This window comes from Haliaeetus albicilla, chromosome 5 (assembly GCF_947461875.1).
Source record: "Haliaeetus albicilla chromosome 5, bHalAlb1.1, whole genome shotgun sequence".
Classification (NCBI taxonomy): domain Eukaryota; kingdom Metazoa; phylum Chordata; class Aves; order Accipitriformes; family Accipitridae; genus Haliaeetus; species Haliaeetus albicilla.
In genome coordinates, this window is record NC_091487.1 from 47,275,082 (window position 1) to 47,301,637 (window position 26,556).

Below are 26,556 nucleotides of genomic sequence, written 5' to 3' on the forward strand. Positions count from 1 at the left end.
GATAAAAATTAATAGGAAAAAAAGTAGGAAATTGGGAATTATGAGAGTTTCATCAGAAGTTATCATAGTTTCAAAGTATTTCTCCCTCTCAGTCCAAGAAAATCACAAGGGCAAAATTCCACTCACTCATTTGTTAGCAGAGGTAAAAGGGAAAGGCAGGCCACAAGCTCTTAAGCTGCACAGGTGATTAAAATAACATTGTGGGAAGTATGTCAGAGGAATCTCAGTCCCAGCAACACACTGGTAAGAAGTAGTAAGAAATTACTGCATTGAAAGCCAAAGATTTAGGAGAATAAATGCAAACAAGAAACCTTGCCAGGAGGGGTTCTGCGGAACAACCAATTTCAGTTGAATGCAAAGTCAGAAACTGTATATAAAAATGGCTACAGAAAACTCAGATATAAGTGTATTAATATTGTAAATGATATAACTTGTTTTTCTACTTACTAGAATTTTATTTTTGGTAAAATGGTAAAATAAGCACTGCTTCCTGGAAGAACTGAAGAGAATGGGAAATAATTAAGTTAATCTCCAGAAGTAAAAAAATGTAGATAAGAAGTACTTTGAAATTTTGCTTACTTTGGGACACTTGGAGGGAAGTACACAGGCTGACTTACAGTCACTGAAGTTCTTTAATCAATAACTTAAAATAACATCCTTGACTTGGAATATATTTGAAAACTGATAGGCCAAAGATTAGTCTCCCAACATACAACTCCTCAGAGAAGGCCTAAAGTATTTAGGGGTATGTGGGGGGACTTTTCTCTAAGCCACTTTTATTGTAGATAAGCACTGCTTCACTTTATGAAACTTGTTCAGCTATGAAGTAGTCTTTTCATTACCTTGAAAAGCACACATTAGCCTTTTCGCAGAAGCTGAAATGAACTCAAGTCTTCTGGGGTCTGCAACTGAAAACCCCATCAAGGGAAAGTTAAGTGGGAGTTTCTTCCACAGAAAGCTAAAGACCAGAAATGTATGCATGGAACCTTCAAAAAGGAAGAAGATGCTCAAAGACTTGTGGTTAATTGTGACACTGCACTATGGGATGCTGGTGAAAAGACATAAACCAGTGAGAACAGGAGATGGAATTTTGGAGGAAAACGGATGATTGGTTTTGGAGGCAGGATATTACAGGAAGGTTTGTGACGCAGCACAGATGGAGAAGAGGACATACCTGAGAAAGAAAAACTGAAGAAAAAGAAGTTCTTGAGGTAGCAGTGGGTTAGAGTGGCAGTTGAGCCGCTTCAAAATGAGAATAAGAAAGAGAGAGAAAGGTGAAGAAAGGCCAAAAAGGGCACAAGTATTAGATTCCACCTGCTTGGCATAGGCAATGACTTCTCCCTAAGAAGCCATCTCCCACGGTGAGTATGCAGCCTCTTTTCCCAGTCTACGGTCACAGAATTGTTTCAGTGGCAAAGGGAATGCCTCTTTTCAAACTTACCATGCCTTGGAGCTCCGCGTGGAGTTAGGAGGGAATACAAAATTTCTTACATTGCCCTCTTGTAAAGCCACAGCAGTTCACAGACTCTCATTGACTCTATTTTCATAGCAGGAGCTAAGGTAAACATTGAATCAGCTGTTCAAGGATGTGCTGGGTTTCTTACTTGTTTTCATATGCTGTATTGATTAAAACAGCAGGAGCAGCCTCGCAGCACAGCCCCTTCAGTCAACTGCTCAACCTAGTAATGACTTGAAGTATATGAATTACTGGCCAAGAAAATACATGCTATGGATGGCAGATGAAGAAAAATTGTATTTAATAATTTTCAAATGTATTTTCTCTCCCTTTCTCACTACCTTTTCTGTTCTGTTCTAAGCCATTTTGCTACGCAGCTCATGTGATTATCTGATTCACTAGCACAAGCCAATTTGGTGCTTGCCTTTTATTTCTTTTAATTCTCAGAGCAAATATAAGTGTTTTTGAAGTAAATAAATCATTACTTTTATTCTTCAAAATAAGTTAAGGCTCGTGGCCACTTATTTACCTCTTCTCCTGTTTGCCCAGGGATAAAAAAGGCAACTTGGGACAGTCCTCTGATGGACAACTGCTTAGAAGATCCATAGAAGGCAAAGGAAAAAGTTAGACTAAGTTAAGAAGTCATTTCCATATCTTTATTACTGCACTACGATAGAAAGGTGAAGATACTGAAAAGAAGCTGTTCAAAGAGCCAATGGAAAGACTATCAAACAGAAATAAGTAAATCATGGAAAACAACACTCACACTTTTCATTAACAAACTCTTCTTAAGAAAATATGACAACTGGAAAACATCAACCATATAAACTTCTTCTGAACACTGAGTAACTTTCTTAAGTCTAAGATTTGGTTGTTTGGAAGCTGTTTTTTCCAGCCAGCTGGAAGGGACGAGACTTTCCCTGGAGTCCCACTTCTTGTTCACATTTGCTGTGTAACCTTTGATTTATCACCTGCTAAAATGGGGGAAGAATGGAATGCAGTTCCTGAGGCCACAATCAATATGTGTTTCATGCTGAGTGGCAATAGAGTAAAACTTTGGGGAACAAATGCCTCCAAAAATGTTTGTGTTGGAATGGTTTGCTTATTGTGAAGTACCTTTTCATCTTTAAAATGGGTTTTTGCTAAACGTATAGAAAAACTGTAGTAAAAATTTGCATGAGAGAACAAAATAATTTTTTAAAATCAGAGGGATTTTAAGAAACTTATAATATAGAAGGAAAATATTGTGTGGGCGTTCTTAGGAAACATTTTCAAGTATTTTATTTGTATCTGTAGTTAAGCTATGAGAACCATAGATGTATTTTTTGATGAAAGCTTTAAAGCCCTTACTGTGGTAAAAGTACAGCAAAAGTACAAAGTTCAAAATCCCTCTTCACTGATTCTCCTCCCATGACTTGCAATACCATGTCTTTCCTGGGCCAACACCTCCATGGACTCTCCATTAGCTGCAACATCAAGACTCAGTGTCCCCAGCTCTATTATGCATTCTGCTCTGATTAAATCTTCTTGTATCTTTGCGCTTCACTAAAAATGGAAGCTACTACATAATTTAATGTTTTTTCTTCAATGACATTTCTTCTCTGTAATGCCATCTACAGAGTTCCTATATTTTTCCCTTGTCTTTCCCTCTTCTTTGATATGTGCAATACACTCTGAAAACTCTTTCTAAGAACTATTCTCCTTGAATCACAGCTGAGTCAAACTGGAGAATGGTTTCAGTTTGTCTGTCAGCTACATGGACTCTTTATCTATATTGGTTAACTTGCTTTCCCATCCAATTCTTTACATATGAAATGAGATAAAACCACTCCAGTTTTGTTCCCTTTCTTTTCCTCTTCTTCCGTGCGTTACCTCCATCATGTGTTTATACATCACAAGAATTTTAGAAGAGTGCTCTTTATATTTTTGTTAGCAGTACTGGGCATACTAGAAGCTCTTCATAAACAGGAAATCAAAGTTCAATCTTCTTACACAACCAAGAATATATAACCATATGTTTTAATTCCTTTTCTGGAGAGATAGGGAGAAACTAGGATTGAACTAAATGTCATCAAAGTCTCAGTGGATTCATTTGCCAGAATGTATCCATGTATGTGTGCATATATACACTTAATGTATGTTTCTCATACATTTCTACCCAGATGCAGTTTTTGAAGTGGAATAGAAATCCATACGCCAGTTTCTAAATCACAAGAGATTTCACAGACAAATTGATATCTAAAGCCCTGATGGAGGTGAACCATTATGATGTACACTTGTAGAAGGATCCAGTCTGAGCAAGAACTCAAGAGGAGCAGTTGTATTAGCTTTTCCATGTCATATCCTATAGCATCTGACAGGCACAGAGAGAGCTCAAGACATTCCAAGGTTAGGGGACAGACTGAATCAGTGAACCAACTCAAGTTACAAAGCAACTTTTTAGTCCTGAAACTTTATTTCTTCCAGTTTTAAATAAAATCCTTGAATAGAAAAGCTTCTTAGTGGGCTGAATATCATCCCTGTCAGAAAATCTGTGAAGCCTGCACTCTCTAAAATGCACTGCATGGATGATAGAAATGAATCATGGAAAAAAAAAAGAAGTCTTTACATGCAAGCAGCAGAAAGCACGACTGTTATAATTTCTAAAGCAGAACTTACAAAGAACTTAAAAAGAACTTACAAAAGAAGCCATAAAAGTTACTATCTATATAAATCAAAAGCTCTATCCTAAGAAACTTACTTAAGAATAAAGACTTTTAATAAGCAAGGTCTTTGTTTTGACATGTGCAGACTAACCATGCTAAAGCTCAATGTATTACATGAGTTATTTTCATCTGCTGATGTTCTCATGTTTCAAAGGCCGTGCCACAATATTACTTCTCGATCAAGGGGGTGTAATACATCTGCTGTAGACAAAAGGACAATTTTAAGGTCAACAATAGACTAAGAGAGGCCAGAAACCTAATCTTAAATCATAACCTGCTTTGTATGGCTAATGGTGAAATGATCCCTTAAAATTCCTGAAAATAAAATCAAGTTCTTCAGTAGTATTTACTTTTCAATCCAAAACCCAAGAATGGGCTCAATTTTCAGTTCTGTTTTGTCATGTATGACAAAAACCTCATTCATTTCAAGAAAGATCGTAGTCCAGGATGTTAAAAATGAGTTTTACCTAATGAATTTAGCTCTTGCTTTGAAATTCAACATGATGGATGTCTTAAAAGACTCACAGTTTTTGGAAAGATGCTTCAATTTGGGGTAGGAAAGCTCAGGACTCCGTCATAAAATAGCCTTATAATTTGGATAAAAGTTTGGATCATAGCTGTCATAGAACATGCAACTGGTTCTACTTCCTTGGCCATATATTACTGCAAAGAAAGACGGATAGATGCAATTTTGAAAATTAATATTATGCCACATGTTCTGTTATGTATGGCAGAATCCAGAGGAAAAAAAAAAAACTCCCAAATGTATAGAACTTGTAAATTAGTCCTTCTCCAAAGAACTGTTACTGTTATTGGAGTAGAATATGGAAATATATGGCATAATATATATTTTGTCACTAGTTTAATGCTTCAGAGTCTGTTTCTAAGTATTGTTAAATAGTCACCATATACTGACGATATCAAAGAGAACCAGAAATTCATTCCTTACAGTTTGATTTTATTACAGTCAAAACTCCATGTACACATGGAAAATAGCTGAGTTCCTTTTGAAATTGTAGTGTGTTAATCCAGAGCCAGAAACCTATCTGTCAAGTTTAATACAATAGCACATGATTATTATTTTAGCTAATACATGCCAGGTTGCCATGGCCAGTTCATAGTGATATTCCCATTGCCAAGACTACCATGTTTTACATAGTCAACGTTGATTTATTTACCTGCAAGGGGGGAAGAGGAAAAAAGAACAAAAAGCGTAGAACAAAATTCATATTTTTTTCACACAGAGAAAAAATATTATTACGATATTAAACTGTAAAGAATTCATTAGTAAAAATTAACACCATGCACAAATACTTGAAGTCTTAAAAAGCTAACAAGGTAAAGACTTTGAGATAAAGTATGTGTGCCATAATGCGGATGGCAGCAATACAGAGACCAGGAGTGCTGGGGTGCATCTGCTGCTACAGTTTGCCTGGGAAAATTGAACAAAGTTGTTCGATGTTATTTTCCCTATTCTATCCTTTTTGACCATTTCTATTAGTTCTCATCTTACATATATAATATGTAAGTTTTTATGCATTAATTTTATTCTCTGACTTAATTAAAATTGACCAGGATCACCAAGACTGTACTGAAATTTTATGACTCTGAGGTTGATTCATTGTTCTGAAAATACATAGACTTCTCAGTCTTTAAGTCAAAATACCTTAACTGTATGTAATTTATTCTTGCTTTATTCACATGATTCTGCAATCTGGTTGAATGCAGTATTTTTTCCAGCTAAGGCAAGACATTGCTGACAGTGTGATGTAACCAGTTTGATTTTTATATTCTCTTATTTTTCAAGCTACAGGAAAAGAGTAAGTTCCTTTGATACTGCTAATCATATATAAGTCCTTGAGCATTGTTTCTAACTTGGACATAAACTATGTATTGAGCCAATATTGCGACGCACACTTACAAACCTAAAGAAAAATAGAACTGTAGAGTTCCCTGATCATCCAAAGATCTCAAAGAACACTCTATAATAGAATTATTCTTCATTCTCAGACACATCTACACCGGTTATTTATCCAGAGTGACAAAGCTAGTCTGCCGAACCAATTCTGGATGACCTTTGCCTCATTTGTATCTCTTAATTCTGATGCTTTATTTCAGTGATTGGATTTTGAAAAATAATTGTTTATAAAGATTTCATTGTATCTGACACACAGCATTTGGAGTTTAAATTAAGCTAACAAACTTTAAAAATATCAAGGTTTCCCATAGTAGTTTCCAACTGGTAGTTCCAACATCTAGCCGAATATCCTCTTTTCTCTTCCTGAAAATGGAAAAACCACAGAATTTTTTGAATTTATGTGACAATATCTGTTTTTTAAATATTCTGTGAAATCTGGAAATCTGAACCAAATAATACATTTATAATTTTCTGGAAATTAAAAATAATTTTTTGACTCACACAGTTGCAAATTAAAAATCTTTTTTCCCCTGCAGCTTTTGGCTTTTTAAATGTTTTCTCAGTAAAAATAAAAAAAACTGATCTTTTTTTACAAAAGCAGGTAATTTTCAGCCAGTTGGAAAAACAGAATCTACTTTTGAAGCCAGTTCCTTAGTAGAAATTTTTCAGTCAAACTAAGGACATGATATTCTTCAGGTCTCTTACCCCACACTTATCAGATGCACTGAGTTGATTAAAATAATTCTAAAGAAAATAGAACAATGACATTGATAATCAACATCTTTCTTCTTCAACTACAGCTACCCAACCAAGAGCTGCTGGATTGATCACTAAAGCCCAGGCAATTAGGAGGAAATTTTTCGTTAAAAAACCTATTCAATGAGAGTCTGTCTCTCTTGAGCTATTTCCCCAGTCTCTCTTGAGCTATTTCCCCAGGCCAAAAAAGGTATTTTATCTAAATGAACACAACTAATTACACTACATATTGCAAAAAATCATTCAGTGCTCCTTTTATTAAACTTGAACTGGTCACTTTTGACGGCTCTGATGGTGCTTTCTTAAGAGAATAATCTCAAGATATTATCATTGGTCAGGGGAAACCTCCAATTCTACCTTTCCTTTCCCTTCTTAGCATTGGTAGTTTCTTTAGCACATTTACTAAATATTGAGATGAGTATTAAACACCTTAATCCTTCTCAGTGAATAAAATTTTGGTTTATATAGATTACGTTTCTTGCTCCTTCACATGACATTCAGGGATATGAAATAAAGCCCCCAAATAAAATTGATTTATTTCTTGAAATGATAGTATATAATCCAAAATTAATTTTAATTTCAATCTGGATTAAACATGCCACTGAAATTCAACATCAGATTATTAAAAGCTTTTATCATCAATTTGACAGTAACTGCTGATATACTGGGAAAGGAGAAATTCAAGTCAGGCTGACTTTTTTAACATTGACTCTAATATATTTTTACCCAAAATGGAAGAAAGGATGAAAAATGTTTAGATCCAATCTAGAGTTTGGATCAAAGTATGCTCTTCCAAAAAATCTGAAGACATTTTTATAAGACTTAAAGAAGCAATGAAAAAAAATATTTAAAATAACCGTATATGCATAGTATAACAACACCATAATGACATAGAAAAATAATGTGAAATTTCAAAAGGGTAATTTTAATTTTTATGCAACACAAATGAAAGAATAATCAATCTCAGCCTGGGCCATAGCTAAATGAAACAGTTTTGCATCCTTTAGGCTACATCTATACTGTTCTTGTGATCTGCTTCAGGGAATAATTGCTGTTTCCCCCAGCCAATTAATCTGGAGCAGTGCGCATCCCCTCCGTTCATGGCTAGCTCCTTCTAAAACCAATTCGCTACATCTACACTGGATAGTGCTTGGAATACAGCTGGCTGAGAACATATTCTGGAAGCTACCGTGCCTACTTAATGCAAACATCCTTCAGCACGCCGCGCTAACCATCTGTCTGCCCTCATGTGCCACATGCCTCCACCATCAAGCTTCGAAAACAGCCATATGGAGCCAAATTCTGCTCAGAGGTCCTGGAGACAACAGGCTGCACCTCCAGCTGCCACTGCTGCATTCCCTGCGTGAGAAGCTTTACCATCTTGTCAGGTCTGCCACTGGGTCAGCCTTGTCCTCCTATAACCAAGGTCAGGCTTAGTTATAGGACATCAGTGATCCAGGTTTCTCTTTCAAAAATGTCTTTGAAGAAGAAACGAAGGATGCAGTTGTTGGTTATGTGTGGAGAAGCGCAATGTTGCTCAAGAAACCCAAACCTGGACACAGGACTCCAGGCATGGTCTTCTCAGTTGCGGAGTGGAAGGATCATCTGCCTGGACCTCTTGGTTTTCTTTGCTGCCGGGGTGCACTGCTGGCTCACATTCAGTTTGCTGTCTACCGGGACACTTGGGTTCTTTTCTTCAGAGCTGTTTCAGACAGTTAGTCCCAGACTGCACAGTTGTGCAGGGTTATTTCTCCCCAGCAGCTGGACTTTGGATTTGCTTTTGATGAACTTTCTGAAACTCCTGTCAGTCCCTTTCTCCAGCTTGTCCAAGTCATCTGAATAGCAGCTGCTCCCTCCAACTTGGTGTAACCTGCAACCTTGCTGAAAATACGCTCCACCTCATCATCCAGGTCATTAATGATGATGGTCCCAGTATTGAGGGTAATCCCAGTGAAGTCACAGGTCACTGTGCCAGACTGCCAGTTCCTTGTTTGTTCCATGTGCTACGCACCTTAGCTCTTTGAAATCACTCCTGAATCATGCTGCTTTTACAAGGGATGTGTGTCCTGCTGTCCCTCAAGACTCATCTGCTCTGTCCCTTGTTCCCTTCCTCATCTTCAAATTATGGTAACCTTCCCCTGGCTTATCTAGTTTAAAGTCCTCCTCAGCAGGTTAGTAAGACTGTTTGCTCACTTAGTTGGCTTCCAAGTAGTCCTTGCTCCTCGAACAGTCCGCCTGCGACACCAGCCATGCAGCCTGGTGTCGATCCGCTGGATACGCCTACTTCCATTTGAACTTTTCCCCTCACCAACAGGATTCTTAAGAGCACCACCGGACCACCTACCCTTCACCTCACCCCAAGAACTCTGCACTCGCTCTAGATGGACACCAGGTTAACCCTGGCAGCATTGCTGGCACTCGTGCAAAAGCGCAGCAAAGGTAACAAGGCTTGCCAAGCCTCACCAGTACTTTTTTGCAACTTCCCCAAACCTGGTCCCTGGAGGAGGAAGTCTCCAAAAGCCATCGCTTGCCTTTTCCCCTTTGTACAGGAACCAGAAGCCAGCCCTTGGTGCTGCAGCACCCAGAACCCCAAATATGACAGTCTGACAAATTATAGTCAATGTCTCAAATATTCATTAAAGAACCTTGGTGGAGAAGATGACCTCTGTAAAAGCACTGGAGTTGTGTGAACAGGAAAATGTGGCTGGAGGAGAGGGCCCCAAGGAGGGTGGGACCACGCTTCTCCAAAGCCACGATTCTTTATCCTAAGCAACCATGAGAAGCAGCACAGCGTATGTGCCTGGAGGAGGGGGCCCCACGGAGGATGGGACTGCGCTTCTATCTTACGTGGTCATGTCAGCAGGGAGAGAAAGGCAACTCCCCAATGATCCCTCCAAGTCCCCCAACTGATTCCAGAGAACCCCAGGAATGTGAACTGCGCATGTTGAAACCACCGACTATAAAAGAAGGGAGGACAAGTTCTCAGCGCGCGCCTTCTGGAACTGGATCTCTAGGCTGGCTGGACCAACACTGGACCCAGGGCTGGTGAAACCCTTTTCTTCTCTCTTCCTTCCTTCTTTCCTTCCTTCCTTCTTTCCTTCTTTCTTTCCTTCCTTCCTTCCTTCCTTCCTTCTTTCCTCTCTTTCTTCCTTCCTTTCTCTCTTTCTTTCTCTCTACCCCCCTCTTTTTCTTTCTCTCCTTTCCACAGTCCCTATGCTTCATCCTTTTAAACATAAACCATTGACCAAGTCTGGGACTAGGAATGGATCCAGCTGCCCCCGGGGCTCCTCTTTGAGAAGGCGTCCAGAAAGCAAGAGGGTCAACTCTGAATGTCATGAGTCAACTGGAGGACTCTCCTTCTGACATAGTTTCATGTTCCTTTTTCCACTTGTTTTTCTACACCTCCCTTCTCTTGTCAAACAATGGCTTAATGACATGATGTAAGGTTCATGTTGATGAGTTCACTACTACTTGGGCAAGGTTAGCTAGGCTGAATAAATGTTGATTGTTGGTTGAACTCCCCTGGCGTCATTTCACCTTAATTCTGACAAAGGAAATCCACGAACCTGAGTGGCTCCAACCTTCGGACGTGACACCAAGGTGCCCTAAGCATCTCCCAGACCAGAAGCAGAGCCCAGAGCTGCCCCTCGTGTGCCATGCAGCTGGTGGGGATGAGCACACGGTGGGGTGGTCTCTCTGGGGCTGCTCCTCGCTACCTTGTGAGCCTCTCACACCTCTTCTGTGCCACACAGGAGCTCCCGACTTGCTGAGGAAACGTTTCTGTGGAGCAGCGGTGTTGGACAAGGCTCCTGGCTTTTTCCCACCTGGATCCTTGACCCAGTATTATGGGTATAGGTGGCTCCCATCCGCCCCACGCCCCCCTCCGTTGCATCTTCCTAGATTTTCTGGGGAAAGAAAGGGGTTTGTGCCACTCTGTGAAATCACAGAGATGAACAAAGGAACTACAAGGATGAAAGGAGGAAAACACAAGAGAAAGTTTCTTGGGAGGGGGTGTATAATTGCTGCTTTGCTAAGGAAAGTGTAAGACCAGTGTGGCTTTTTTCCTGGTGCCCGTGCATGTTGATTCTGAGATTGCAAGAGGGAGTAGGGGAGAACAAAGTCTGTTTTGTCACTACATGCAATGACATTTTAAAAAGTCATCTGTTTACTTCACTGGTAGCTGCCCTTATGAGATGATGATTTTTCTGTTGTTAGATCTGCCAGTTTAAATTTTATATATCCAGTCTAGCAAAGGATTTCATTTTTAGACAGAAGTGTCTAGGCACTCACTGGTTTTACCTGCGAGTGTTTGTTGTTCAGTGTCTTACAGAGACAGGGACAGCAGCTATTTTTGTTGTGTTTTTGTTGTTGTTGTTGTTGTTGTTTGACATTGCACACTTTCATTTTGCTGGCAGATTTCCAGTCTTCTGGTCCCAATTAGGTTCTCACCTTCGGGGATGCTTGCTTGAGTCCTCACTCGTCACCATCTCAAGAACGAAGTGAAAGGACTATTGAAGTGACCTGATGTAGTCTGAGGATTTGTCAGCAGTTGAAAGGGATACCTGTTCTCTCAGGCCTTGATCACTAACGGTGTCAAAAGCCAAAAACCTGTTTGGAACAACTATCTCATATAGATATACAGTATGTTCCATTTCAGATATAACTTTGTCATTTAACCTTACAAATTACGTTCTGCATTTCAGTCTGTCACAGAGTTTTCAAAGTAGTTTCTGTGACATTAATGATCATATACTATGAGCGACAGTGCTATTACAAGCTTTACTATATTCAGGGTATGTCTCCATATATATTGACTTAGTATTAACATCATTCCCTTAATTTGCAAGACCTCACATAGCCCTCCCCATCTCCATTTCAAAAATCTATTGATTCCGTACTGGTAAATACAGTTGGTTTACTTTATAAAAGCTTGCTTGGATTAAAAAAAGAATATTTATTTGGCATATGTTCTTGTACCAAAACTATCGAAGTTTTATGTTAGCAGTACAGTTCTTATTTATCCATTCTTATATCCATTTTATTTATCTTACTTCTCCATTTTTTTTTTGACTTATCTATTTTTCTTAATTATCCGTTTTTTATTAATGCTGATGCTATTTGTCTTGGTAACACAAAAGAGCATGTCCAGAATGTTCAGATAGAAAAGAAAAGGAACCAAGATGTTTTAAAAGGAGCACAGAAGTTTAGCACCTCAGCAGAGTGGGGACCTATACTGGTTTTGGGCTAGGACGGAGTTATTTTTCATAATAGTAGCTTGTATGGTGCTATGTTTGGATTTGTGATGAAGAGTGTTGATAACACAGGGATGTTTTCGTTCCTGCTGAGCAGGGCTTACCCAGAGTCAGCAACTTTTTCTGCTTCTCCCCCCACCCCACCAGGAGCAGGCTGGGGGGGCACAAGGAGTTGGAGGGGACACAGCCGGGACAGCCGACCCCGACTGACCCAAGGGATGTTCCAGACCATAGGATGTCATGATCAGAATATAAACCTGGGGGAAGAAGAATGAAAGGGGGGACATTCGGAGGGATGGTGTTTGTCTTCCCAAGTCACCATTAGGCGTGCTGGAGCCCTGCTTTCTTGGAAATGGCTGAACACCAGCCTGCCCATGGGAAGTGGGGAATGAATCCCTTATTTTGCTCTACTTGCTCATGCAGCTTTTGCTTTACCTATTAAACTGCCCTTACCTCAACCCACGAGTTTTCTCACTTTACCTTTCCGATTCTCTCCCCCATCCCACCGGAGGGGAGTGAGCGAGCGGCTGCGTGGGGCTCAGCTGCCGGCTGGGGTTAACCCACGACCTGAGTTGTCTTAAAAGGAGCAGAGGAGTTTAACACCTCAGTAAACTGTGGAATCAATACAAGATTGGACTGAGCATACTAGAGCAAGTTCTTCCTAAAAATGATCAGTCATGTAATACCTAATATTGACATATAAATGGTCCTTTTTATGTTTCAAAGTTAACAAGTAATAAAATGAACGAGGCAGTTTAACTCTCTCTTGCAGAGACTGCAGTAGATTATCAGCAGAATTTGAATTAAAAGAATCTATGTATTAATGTACGAAATACATTTGTTACACATTATGCAGGTATTCTTCAAAACAGGAAAGTTATCAACACACTTGATATGTTCTGAACCATTTTTCTTACTGTGAATCATGAATACTGTCATTAAGTGTCTTGCCAACAACTTGAAAAATATGCAGGCCTGTTTACATCTTACAGATAGAGATTTTTTTTTTCCTTTCAGTGCCTCCCTTCATCAGTTCAGTTAAACTGCAAGATTGGACTTCATGGATCTGTAGTTTACCAGTGTTTAAAGTAGAACATAATATTTGTTCCATTTGTGCCAATGTCTCTGGCTAAAGATCCAGGTTATCTTCGTTGGAATTCCTGGCAGGATTTTTTCATAAAATACTCCATAACAAGAAAATTTCAAAATTAAGTGTTCTTTGGAGACCTCATGGTCTCCAAGCCCTCATTAAATTGCCATTTATACAATATGCTTCCTAACCACCAGGGTCACTTTGCTGTGAAGGTACATCACAAAGGGAGCGCAGTAAATCTCAGTGAATATTTCACAACCCTCTCTGGCAATTGAAGTTTTAAATGGCATCTTCTCTGCATAGCCAATAAAATGAGAATCAGAAGGCAACTGCAGGATAGCCCAGATAAAATGAGCCAACTGCTGTCCCATATTACTTCACACTGAGAGAAAAAACACATACTAAGCTGAAAGACAATACACATTGTTATGGCACCGCGCCGTGTAGCAACAAAAAAGTTCTATTGGCTAATAGGGCAAAATGCTTTTAGGAACTAATTTCAAATATACTGAATTTCTTTATCATCTAAGCATTCAGGGAATAACAATCCATTTTCTTTGTCTCTTTCTGAGAAATGCAGTCTGTTGCTGAGGATCCCCTCTCTTACTTTGAAAGACCTTCACTGAATTCAGTCTGGACAATCTCTTCAGTGCTTCCATTTTCCATTAAACTGGGAACAGGATTATATGATATTTCCAGCCAATTTTAGGAATTTTCAGTCCACTGATCATGCTAACAGTTTTTGCAGGAACATCATAAGTGATGTTAGAGTCTCAGAAGCTAGAGGGTTGGCATTTTTTTGGAAAAGTACTTTTGCTCCTTATATTTCGGATTCTTAAAAATGCTACAGCGAACTGCGTCAATGCAGCTCTGTGTTTCAGTGCAGAAACAAGATAGCCCAACATTTTATCCAAGAATTTTGTATTCATATGCTTTTCAAATACTAGCTAACCCTCATATCTTCTGTGAAACCTAGAGACATTTGAAATTACATTTTGAAAAATAAAGAAACTATGGTGGAAATTCTGGAGGTGGTTCAGCAAGGGTAGAAGATGAATCACTGTCACATATATGTGGATGAATATACGAAAGATGCAAAAATCTTAACTTTATTGCACGAAAGTGGTAAAGGCATAGATGAATTCTTAAGTTGCTAGTGATGACAATCCATCTGTTATTTATTCCAGGTATGGTATTCGTTCTTTCTTATTTAGGAACCATTTATTAACTCCTGTCACTGAATATTATCTTGCTATAGCAGTAGTCCATATGAATTAATAAAAACATTTATTTAGCAACTCAGAACTTGAGAAAGTCAAGAGATTCAAAATTTGCTTTTTATTGTATAAATTTAGAAAAATATGTGATCAAGTAAGGCAGTCCCAAAATTACCTGCATGAGTCTTGACAGTCTTAGCAGAACTTAAAAATAAAGGTCACTGATATTAGAATAGAAAAAAATGTTAAGAGTTATTGACTATTCTATAAGGATCATTTCTGTGATGGCCCACTTGCAAATTGTGTACCTCCCATCATAAACTTCTCTATTTAAACAAACCCATTAAATCCTCAAAACATGTTAAATTTAAAATTTGGTTTTCATCAATTATTTTTAATAGTAATGTTGTATTCCACAGTTTCCTAGCCTTCTTTAATGTGTTGCTTGATTGTATAATAAGGTATCACTCTTTGGAATGGAAAAAAATAAATTCCTAACACTACCAAGATTATGAAATACTCAATAAAGCTGCATCATTTTAAAGTACAGATAATATTAATCTTGGGTCTTCCCATCTGTTACTGTTGTAGGAAACCATCACACGTGAGGAAGAGGAAGAAGATACTTTGTTGTGCCACTGAACAGTTAGAAGTTGCTCAAGACTTGAATGTTAGAATAGCAAGTCCGATAGAAACTTAGAGTTGGCAAAGAACATGTTGCAAGGTAAAAACGAAACCCAACTACTTTTCCATATGACTCTACCCCATATTGCATGCTATTAGCTTCACATGCATGATTCGTTGCATATATATACGTGCTCCTAGCAGTGATGATTGTAACCATATTTTTGGAAAAGCAATCAAGCACTTACATTAAAAATCCAGAAACAATGTCATGAAGTTATATTTTTTGTGCAATCTTTATGATCACAAGCACCTAGGATGTTTTAAATCCTTTGAAGATCCATTTTAGAGTCAACATACTCTTTTCTTCTCCCTGCCACAAACTTAAAAAAAACCCGAAGAAGAAAAAGGGGACAGGCAAAAGAAAAGGAAGCACAAATCCCCATAAAAGATATTTTAGTTTTTACTGTCTTGTCTCAAAGGATTAATGACTCATACTCATAAGTGTAATACATATCTATGTATCTTTGAAACACCAGAGATAACACAATATATTCCCTTGAACTTACTCTGTGTTTCAAACTGCACTACAAAGACATGCTGCAGAGAACAGTTGTGTGTTGGATCCCAGCTGTGGTGGACCCCAGTGAGTGGTAGAGGCTTGTGTCATGAAAAATGATACTTCACTGGAGTCTTTTTCTTCATCCGGTAAATCTGCAGAGAATGCTGAAAAACGCTGTTCCAAAAATCTTGAAACGAAAAAAAAAAAAAAAGTGCTGAAACAGACAGGATATTTCTCAGTAGAGATAACAAAGGATTTCTTTTAAAATTATGCTTCGTACAGTGAAGTTTCACACATCTGCATACCGTGACTCAGAAAGTCCAGCAGACTGAACTGTCAACACTTGCTGAACTACCAGGCACAAGGACTTCAGGAGACAAATTTAAATGTGGTAGTCAAATCACAGTAGTTTAGCATACTTTACTGGCAAGATTATTTACACTGGTTTGACCCTTAATTGTTGAAAAACTTATTACTGCTTCTAGTTGCCAAAAAGTCGGAGAAATTTGGTAAAAATTAGGAAATATGACTTTACTTCATCTTAACCCAAAAAAGCATAGGCTTCAAGGGCATCTGCAAGCCAAGTGGCAGGCTGACACATCCAGGGGCTATTCCTCAGTTGTGTTTCTTTGTGCTGTTCCTTTACACGATGTCACTGACTGCATGGATGCTCCAGAGCAAGGTAGAAATTAATTAAGCACTCATCAAATGTTTCTAGGGCAGACCTTTCTCTACCTCATTCCAGCAGCATGCTGGTGTGAGGTATTAGAGGATAATAAATATGCTAGAGAACAACGTTACTTGGAAGGAGTGCAGCTAAGTTTGTTCTGGTGATGTTGCATTGACCATGTATTGACAGTTAGAGATTAACTTTCATTTAATTAATCTGAATTTTTTTCTTGTGCACTGGGCTTTTACAATAACCTCTTCATGTGCTCAATTCAGCAGCCTTTGGGTTCTTAGAGCTCAGGGAAGTATGTCAGAAAAGACTCCTAAGGAGTATTTTTGTTCTTCTTTAGTTGTCTTTGTATAGAATATGGCAAAAACTTCCTGTCAAAAGCCATGTCCTCTTTGAAGGTGGAAAACCACAAACATTTAGTCTAACACTATAGGGTCCCGTGCTCTTGCAATATCCCAAGATTTTACTAGTTTATTTTAACAGCTACACCAAGAAAATTTTTTTCACCTAGTTTCCCCCCCCACACCCCATCGTGGTTTAACCCGAGCCAGCAACTAAGCACCATGCAGCCGCTCACTCACTTCCCCCCCCCACCCAGTGGGATGGGGGAGAAAATTGGGAAAAGAAGTAAAACTCCTGGGTTGAGATAAGAACGGTTTAATAGAACAGAAAAGAAGAAAGTAATAAAGATAATGATAACACTAATAAGATGACAGAAGTAATAATAAAAGGGTTGGAATGTACAAATGATGCGCAGTGCAATTGCTCACCACCTGCTGATCGATGCCCAGTTAGTCCCCAAGCAGTGCTCCCCCCACCCCCACTCCCCCCAGTTTATATACTGGGCATGACGTCCCATGGTCTGGAATATCCCTTTGGCCAGTTTGGGTCAGCTGTCCTGGCTGTTTCCTGTTGCCAACTTCTTGTGCCCCTCCAGCCTTCTTGTTGGTTGGGCATGAGAAGCTGAGAAATCCTTGACTTTAGTCTAAACACTACTGAGCAACAACTGAAAACATCAGTGTTATCAACATTCTTCACATACTGAACTCAAAACATAGCACTGTACCAGCTACTAGGAAGACAATCAACTCTATCCCAGCTGAAACCAGGACCAACCCCCCCACACACCCACCTTTGAAAAGCAAGACTCTAGAATCTGTCCTACTTCTCCATTCCCCAGCAGTAGTTCCTATGATAAATTAACTGATGTAAATTTTGTTACCACTGTGGCTATGACTGTGTTAAACCCAGTATCCAGTCTCGCAGCCTGACACTCAGGGATCACTAAATCTGCCATCTCCAAGCAGAAAGTAAAGGCTGGCATTGTCATTTAGTGTGACAATAAGTTAGCTGAAGTTGCTCCTGTGTGAAAATGTTATCTTTTGGGAATACCCAGGAACAGTCGGAGTGAGAGAGAGGGAAGAATTCCTTTGCAAAATGCTTAATCATTACTGCTTTTGCTTTCCTTTGAGCGTTTGCACACACAATTCAGTAATAAGCAGATTTAATTGCTTTCTGACACTGAGGATTAAGCAGCCTGCCCTGGTGTCCACTCTCAGAGCCATTAGTGTACATGTTGCTGAGGTCAATTGAGTCCATTTCAGTACTATTGCTCATCCATTTCCCTCTTACTAAGTGAATACTCCAGGATGCCTAAGTACAGAGCACATATCAAGTGTTCCTAAGGCCCCTTTTTGTCTCTACTGTCTACAGCAGATGATTTCAGGGTAATCACATCACTTCTTTTACTTTCGGAGCTATTATTTATGGTAAAACGTAATCAACCAACAAAGTTCACAAATTTATTGGCGTTCAATACTTTTTTTCTGACACAGTGGCAATTAATAATAAATATAGAAAGCATGACAGAATCATTGATCATAGAATCAGAAAGCAGAATTCAGCTACAGTGTTAAAGCCTGTGAACTCATGTGGATTGTTTAACTTTTCATTAGTTCCTCAAGTCAGGTACAATCATTTCTACCTTCTATTTACCCTAATATTTACAGCCATTTGCACGTTGTTTTCATAAGTCTTGAAGCCACTAGAAGCTGAAAGAAAAATGCTCAGCTTTAGTATGTTTTTTCTGAATTTCTATGGTTAGCTCATTGAATTGAAATTTCTTATTACAGTGGTTATACCCACATGTAGGCCTATGTGCCATGCTCCTTCATGTTACTTAACACACATACTGGAATTGAATATTGACTGGCTAAGTTTCTTGCAATCAGTGAATGTCTATATGGTGTCAAAACATACTATAACAAGAACTATTTTCCTTATTCTGAAACATGCGGAGATACTAGCAAAACACAAAGTATTGAAACATATGCTTTCTGCTGGAACAAGACAGCATAGATAGTGGTTTAATTTAACTCTCCAAAACCAGCTTGGATTTGCACTGGGGAAAACTACAAAGGATTTATTATTTCAATGCATCATTTGAAGTGGCAAGGGCAAAATCAGCAACAACAAAAATATTCTTTGCTCACAGACAGAAAGGCAAAATTTGAGCCTTTTAATTTTTTTTTTTTTTTATCTCTTTTCTCCAGGGTGGAACAGTGATTGCACCCTGGGCTTGTTAAGGAGGTCTGTGAATAGTGAAAATTTACAAGGATTTGGAAAGCAAACAAATTAATAGAAGAAAAATCGATCTGGAACTTTTAAATACAAAATCTCCATCTCTAGTTGCAAAAGTCCCCAAATGGTAAACTGTTGGATTCTTGAAGAAAATTCAAAGTGTTCCTTCTCTTCTTGCTCTAATTTTATGTTCTTGCCAGAATACTGTGGATTGCTATCAAAGAAAGCTGATTTAAACGGGCCCAACTGTATTTTCCACATACTTGCAAATGACCTGGAAAAGAAAAATGAATAGTAAGGTGACTGAGTTTGCTCGTGACGCTGGATTTTCAGAATAATATAGGTGAGTACCATCTTTACAGAATGATAGACTTTCTAAAACTCAGTGGGTAATAGAATGAAAAGTTAAGTTTAGTGTAGACAGATATCAAATAGCATCAAACAAAAATAAGACTTCATATGTAAAGTGATGGGGTCAGAGCTGACCATTACCGCTCAGGAGTGAGATCATGGGGTTATGACTCACAGCTCCACAAAAGCATCATTTTACTATTTAGCAATTATGAAAAAGCAATCAAATGTTAGGAATTATTAGAAAAGAAATAGAGAACAAAACATGGTATAACCATTTCTTGAATACTGTGTGCATAATATAGGAAATAAAACTCTGATCGTCCTGTTCTTACACTTCTCCCTAAGCATCTTTATTGGCCATCAGGGAGGACAGGACACATAATTAGATGATGCTTTGATTTGTCCCAGGACTTCCCCATATTTATGATGTTATGTTTGCATGTTTAGATTAATTATTTAAATTAACTTCAATAAGCAATCAAGAAAAGCATAGGCACAAGTCACTACATTAGTTAGTAATGTAATGAAGAAATACTGAAACTCATTTTTTAAATAGCCAATAGAAATTTTGGCCCTGTGCATGCTGGCTGAATAATGTTGCTTTGACCTTAAGTCCATAAGTCCTACGTCTCTGAACTAGGCACACTTATAGTATAATGCAACAGTTTTCTGTTTTGCACTTTTGAACAGATGAGTTCAGGTATATTAACTATCTGACTGATCGTTGTGACTGTCCACACTGACTCATCTGGTGGAAAACTTCCATGTTAGAACTTTCAGCTCTGCAAAATGTTGCCCTTGCTATAGGAACAGCAGCATGTGGCCACTCTTCCACCACTCAAAATGGAGGTTGCTGGCTAGAGTTTGCCTAGTAGGTTCCACGAGTTTGCATTTTGACAGTTCTTTGCCAAAGTCTGGGCTGTCCTAAATTTAAGCCAGTTTTCAAGCTAATACTGCAGAGGAAATAATTGGATAATACAGACTTCTGTGCAAGCTTGACTATGAGTTAACATGATAGCAAGGGCACATTCTTTATAACCAGTAGAAGATTGCTTTTACATTGCTGAACTCATGCTTTAAACCATAAATATAAAACTGGAGTTAAGTCCCAAAGAAACGTTCCATTGTTAACAGATGTATTATGAATATGGAAGCTTTTATCTCTCATTTTAGACACTGCCAAAGGCAGGTCGTTGCCATGACAGACATATGGTCTGATTCAGGATAATCTTGTCTGTGAAATATTAAGACACACACCTTCTCTAACCCACCCGCCCACCTGCAATTGTCTCTAAGAGGGAAGAATAGCAACATTGGAAGGAACATACCATGCAGAGCATTAGGAGATTCAGCTGATTTTAGTTAACAATAGTTTGTTTTGTTCCTACTTATTTTATACACTAACATGTTTCAGGATGTTGATTTTATCAATAAGTGGATGATTTGGTATTATGTCTTCGACGTTAACAACCATTTTTGTTTTGCTCTCAAAGTTTATAATAACACAAGAACCCAAAGATAAAATTTCAACCTGTTATGTCCAATTGGGTGCATAATTCCTCCATTATTATTCTGATTATTATTCTTATCCTATTAACTTCTTCACCTTGAGCTAATATGACATTTCAGTGCTATGGGAAATCAATGGGGCAAAAATTTCTCATGCTACCACAAACAATTACTGTTGATTTAGGTGCAAAGACTAAATATCAGGTAGATAATATGGATAAAGAGGTTAAAGAAAACTCCTCTGTTATTGGATATCTGCTAAGTGGTTTGTAAAAAAGGGTGTGGTCTGTAGGGAAGAAAAATGCTTGTTTATTGAGTGCATGTAACCTGAATAAAACTTACTTTCAGCATAATTAGCTGTAGCTGTGGATCCGATACTGGCTGCATACTTCAGACTTGATCAAAGCTTTATATTGTCTTCCACTTCAGTATTCGCTGCCTGATTGTACATGTACGTGTAAGTGTTTGCTTCTGTACCTCAAATCCGTCAATTCCTTTGATTTTGTAACTCTTGTCACCTACTGACAGGAGGCATCATATGCTACCAATAATACACACATTCTGATCAGGAAGATAACCAGCCCTTTTGCCTGAGGAGAGAAGAAGATATGAAGGAAGGAAACTCCTTGATCAGACTATTGTTCCAGTGCCCCTCAAAGAAATTCTGTAATTATACTAAATGATGTAAGAGTTAAGGAGGGCGATGGTTGTAAGGTGGGTGGAATTGCATTTAGGAACTACTTTTGGAGGCGCCTTGTTGGTTTTTTTGTTTTAAAGAAATTCTCTGAGGACTTTACATCTTCCGAGGCTTCTGGTGTATATTTAGTTTAGAAAAATAAGATTAAACAGCATTTCAAATGTCATTTTCAGACTGTAGGTTTCCTACGGACTCTAAAAGTGTCAGGATAGCTGGAATGAATTTGGGTGAGATTGGAGAATAAAACTTAAATTTCTGACTAAAGGTTTTTGTGACCCCTCAGTTAAACGTAAGGGGCTGACAAGAGAAACAGGCTACCAAATGACTAATCCCTGGAGAACCTTTTCCTCTGGGCCATGGCCGGGGGCCTTGATTTCATTCAGCCAAATGTTGTATCTACATTTAGGGTTGGTAAAATGTATCAGTAAATCCAGGAATTAGTATATGAATGGAAAACTTGAAATCTTTGCTTTTATTATAAATGCTGCTCAAACTCATATTTTGACATGAACATGTGTATGAGAGAAGACAAAGTTAACAATTTTTGACTTTTAAAGTTTATTTTAGTTAGAGTTTGAACAACAATAAGAAGAGTTCTTGGGCAGTTCTGATAAAGAAAAAGTAAAAAAAAAGTGCATCCAATATTTAGGATGTTTTGGATTGCTCTTTTTTGCAGTTAATGAAGCCCTTAATCTCATGTCACAAAAGACTTTATCATGGCAGGCAGACCAAAGAAGGAAACTAGTGAAAAGGAAACAGTAGAACAAAAATAACAGTAAATATTAAGTCTCTGTGGACAAAGTAGTCAGAGACTTTTAAAGATGCTGTTTGTTCTGCTTTCTCTGAATGAGAGAGAGATAAGGAGGGTTACAGGAAAATAAGAATCTGTACCAGCTTAGCTGTAGAAACATTATTTATTCATATCTTACTGGCCGGTTTCTACTATCTGCAAATTTAGGTTGGGTACCTTATGCAAAAGAGTTTTCTCAAAGGTGCCCAGTGTACTCCATTTGGATAGATATCCTGACTTATTTCAATCTTTTGTTCTGGAAAGAAAAGACATGAAAGAAAGGTAAGGAATAAAATCTGGCTGATGGCTTGTCATCTGTCTTAGCTTTCCAGTACTCCATGATATTCCTATGGTACTAGAATATTGCAATTTATTTTTTCTTCCTTTATTTCAACATCTCTTTTTATTACGCAGTTTATTCCTCCATTAGTATAAAATTGTTCTCTTAATATTATAATCCCTTTGAAAAAAACACAAAAGAAAGTGATTCAGCTGGTGGAGACACATCAGAGAAAAATGTCTCCCAAGATGCAGTTCATCCTGCTTCAGATAAACTACTTAGTTGTCACTCTTTCTTTCAAGTTTCCCAGCTTGATTTCAATACCCAGTATAAAGAGATAACCTTAGCATATTCTCGGTAGTTAAGCAATGAAGGATATTTTCCTTTTATAATTTTAGCAGCATATGCTACCTTTAGGCCACCAGAAATGGAAGGGGCAAAGAGGGGTGTTAGGGATTTCCTTACTACAGGAGAATTCCAGCACTGCGGAGTGGGTCGTACTGAGAGACAAGACTGAGGCTGGGCTCAGAAAAGAGAGAGATGGAAGGGAATATTTTCATAATATGTGCTCTATCAAAATTCTACCTTCCAGACAGCCTCTAGATGACTATAAAGCTACCATGAACTTATAGAAAACCTTTGGTCTATTCTAATGTACAGAAGTGGCTCCTGCAGGCCTAAGCCTAGCAGAATTTGAACAACATAAATATAATGTGACGTTTCTTGTCATTCTGTGTTCTAACATCATTCAGGTGGCAGGGATAAAAAGAATACAGGAACTTCAGGGTCTGAGTCTGTCCAGTTTTTTGTTTCTACTCATCATTTTGCTACTGTGAATGTGACAACAGTGAATTTTCTTTACTGACATCAAACATTCTCTTTTTTTTTTTTTCCCCACAAATATTTGGAGAGTAACTTCCTTTTGTATTCTTATATTTTGATACTTGGGCTGGCCACATTATTAAATAACTGCTCATGTGTTTTGAGAACAGTGTGCATTCCTTCTTGCATATCACAGGGAGCATTAAAGCTTTAAGCTGTCACCTTAGAAGCTCTCAAATGGGTTTTTAATCAGGGTAATTGCCAGCACACAGAAGCAGTCAGAAAAACTAGGGCGCCAAAGCGCTTTAAAATGGAGAGAGTGGAAAACCATCAGTCAGGAATTTGGCTATAAAGATTTCTTAACTAATTCTGTAAAGATTTCTTAACTAATGCGCTTGTTCAAGTATGCAGGACTTGATCCACCAAATGCAAAGTTGCACCAAATGTAATCGTTAAACACTTCCTGGGGAAAAAAAAAAGTGTATGTGATAGCTCCTCTGAGTAAGTGTTTCATCTCAGCTACTTGCATTTTCAGTTCTGTTAAAAAATTAGTTGTAATATTTCCCCTGTTACATGATAAATTGGGAAATAGAAAAAACCAGCAGATTACTGATATTTTTTCTCATGCTAATCCATTTGTCTGACCTTCCTAGTACACAAATAGCAGCATTTTTCCTCAGCAGCCCACATTCAAAAGTGGATTAGAGACAAAGCACCAGAGTTAAGAACCCAAAGCATCAAAACAGAGCATTTATCAACTAAACATCCCTGTGACCTTGCCCCTCACAGAATGCAAGTCAGTTCATTACATGTCTCAGATATGAACACAGAGCGTATACTTTACTCAAGATCAACAGTGTGACCTGTGAAAAACAATGACATTTATAATGGAGCCAAAGGTAGAGGGTTTTTATATTTTTCAGTGAAATATCAAGCTAAAATTCGCATGTCAGGATTAATAAATGTAGGGGTACGATCCTCTATCTCAGCAGCCACTGAATCTCTCAAAAAGTTTTCCCTGATAAGTAGCTGTCTGTCTCAAGAGATGAACAAAGCTGGAACAGCAGAGCTTTTGCAGATGTGTTTCAATAGGGTATTTGATATGCAACTAGAAATCAGGATAAAGGGATAGTATTAATATCAATGACAATTTGATTTTCTCATTGTCTGCATACCTACACTGCAGATGGGAGTAAGGACAAGATGGCCTTTCTGCAGCACAAGAAATTAAGCCATTCCAATTATTTAATGGGTACACTAATTCCTGTTGGATATTTGAATGTTTCTTCTCAGGCAGATAACTACATATTTTTGGGACTACATCTGCTATTCAGAAGAACAGCTTTTTTGCCTCTGACGGTGATCTCTTAGCTTTCCACCCATTGCCAAGTCCAAAGGCAATGACATGTAACAGCTATTCGTTTTAAATGAGAGGTACTTTGTGAAGAGCAGAGAAGGACATTTAGCAGCTGGCTTAGGACTCTTGCCAAATTATTTTACTACATCTCTGAAGTTAAGTATTTCTCTCTGTCACTGGATCATAGTTTGCTGAGACTACGAGAGTCAGGGAAAGTGAAGGAAGAGTTTCCCTACTCCTTGGGCTTCCACTCAATGGGTGATGACAATTTTGTAATGATACCTAGTATCGTATTTAAGTTGTAAGCTGTCTGTGTAAAGGACATCTTTTTTCCAGTGTTTGTGCAGCATCAATGTAAATTAATCAATGAAAACAACAAGTGTTGAAGAGCTAAAATGGTCAAAACAAGTAGAGAAGCTAGTCCTGCAACCCAGGACTAGCTAGTGTCTGAACTAAAACCTATCGTACATCCCTTATTTTTAGAAAGTTATTTTTAAAAGATTTTCTTTGAGATGATATCAGTGTCTGTACTTGATCTTATTTGTTTCATATTGTATAAGCACGCACAGGTACCCCCTAGCATCATCAACCTTTCTTTATACTCTGTGTTGCTTGAGGACACACACAAAGACCTAACAAAATTGCCTGATGTAAATACTACTGAACTGTCCTGATACTTGCATAGCTAGAGACAGAGTTTGACAGTAAAGGCTGGATAATAAACATTAATGTTTCCACTCTAAACCGTGCTGCTGAAGGTGTTGAGATCTTCTGGGATCCGTATTATATCATAACAGTCTATAATGTCCATGTCAGAAGCATACATATTCTCTGGTGTCATAACAGATGATTCTGGCTTTAGCAGATCACTGGTAATACCTATATGAACAGAAATACAAAAACATGAGTGGAGAACAGCAGACTAGACCTATAGATGCAGAGTATCACCACTGGCCTTCACATTATGCCTGAAGGAGCTGTTCAGGTGATTTGATTAGACCCTTGGGTATATCCAGAAGAATCAGAGAAATCCATTCCATGTCTCCAGTGTACTCAAAAGTTATGCAGTCCTTTCAGGTAACATTTTTCCCTGCAGTCATTTATGAGATGAGGTCAATGAATGAGAGAGATGGGTCAAAAGCATTTATAACACCAGTAAAATAGCTAAAGCCTCCTTTTTCACCTGCATTTGGGCACTATGTAGCAATATAAAATTTGCCCAATTTCCAATGTTTGAGCTAAATGGCACAATTTTAGAGATAAGATTGCTGCAGCGAAATATGGGATCTTTTGAAATAGAAAGTGCCATATCCCAAGGGTAATCAAATACATTCTTCAAAAACATCCAAGCTAAAATAGCACCCCTGCCACAGATAATCTCCAAAAAAATGAGCAAACTGATAGAGGCAAGTATTGCTTTTTAACTCTTACCTGTGGCTAGAACTGGCTCATGGTTTAAGGTAAGAGGGAAAGGATCTGTGAAAGTATGAAGTACCACATTCACCTTGATGAGCCCTGCTTGATAAGCAGGGCAAAAAGCAAGCTTCCTCTCACTCCATGCCTCCCAGCAAAGGGTGTATTTTAGCATCTCAGCTGCAGAAGAATTGGGTTTTTTGGCAGGTTTGTTCCATTTTCTTGTCTTTGCCGGCTGACTGTAGTACCCATGTGGACCGGACAGTATGAGCAGCCAGTGCTTCCATATCTTATTTTCCCAGGAGATTTTCTGTCCCTGGAGAGTCTCCAGTACGGATTTATTCTGCTAGAAGTCTACCATATACTGCAAAACAATGTAGGAGAAAAATACCCGTATGATGAGGGACCTACGTAACTCAGGCTTTGAATGCCTGTTCAAGCAAGCTATGGTTCTTGGTCTAATTCACGTAGACTACACAATGTTGACTTAAC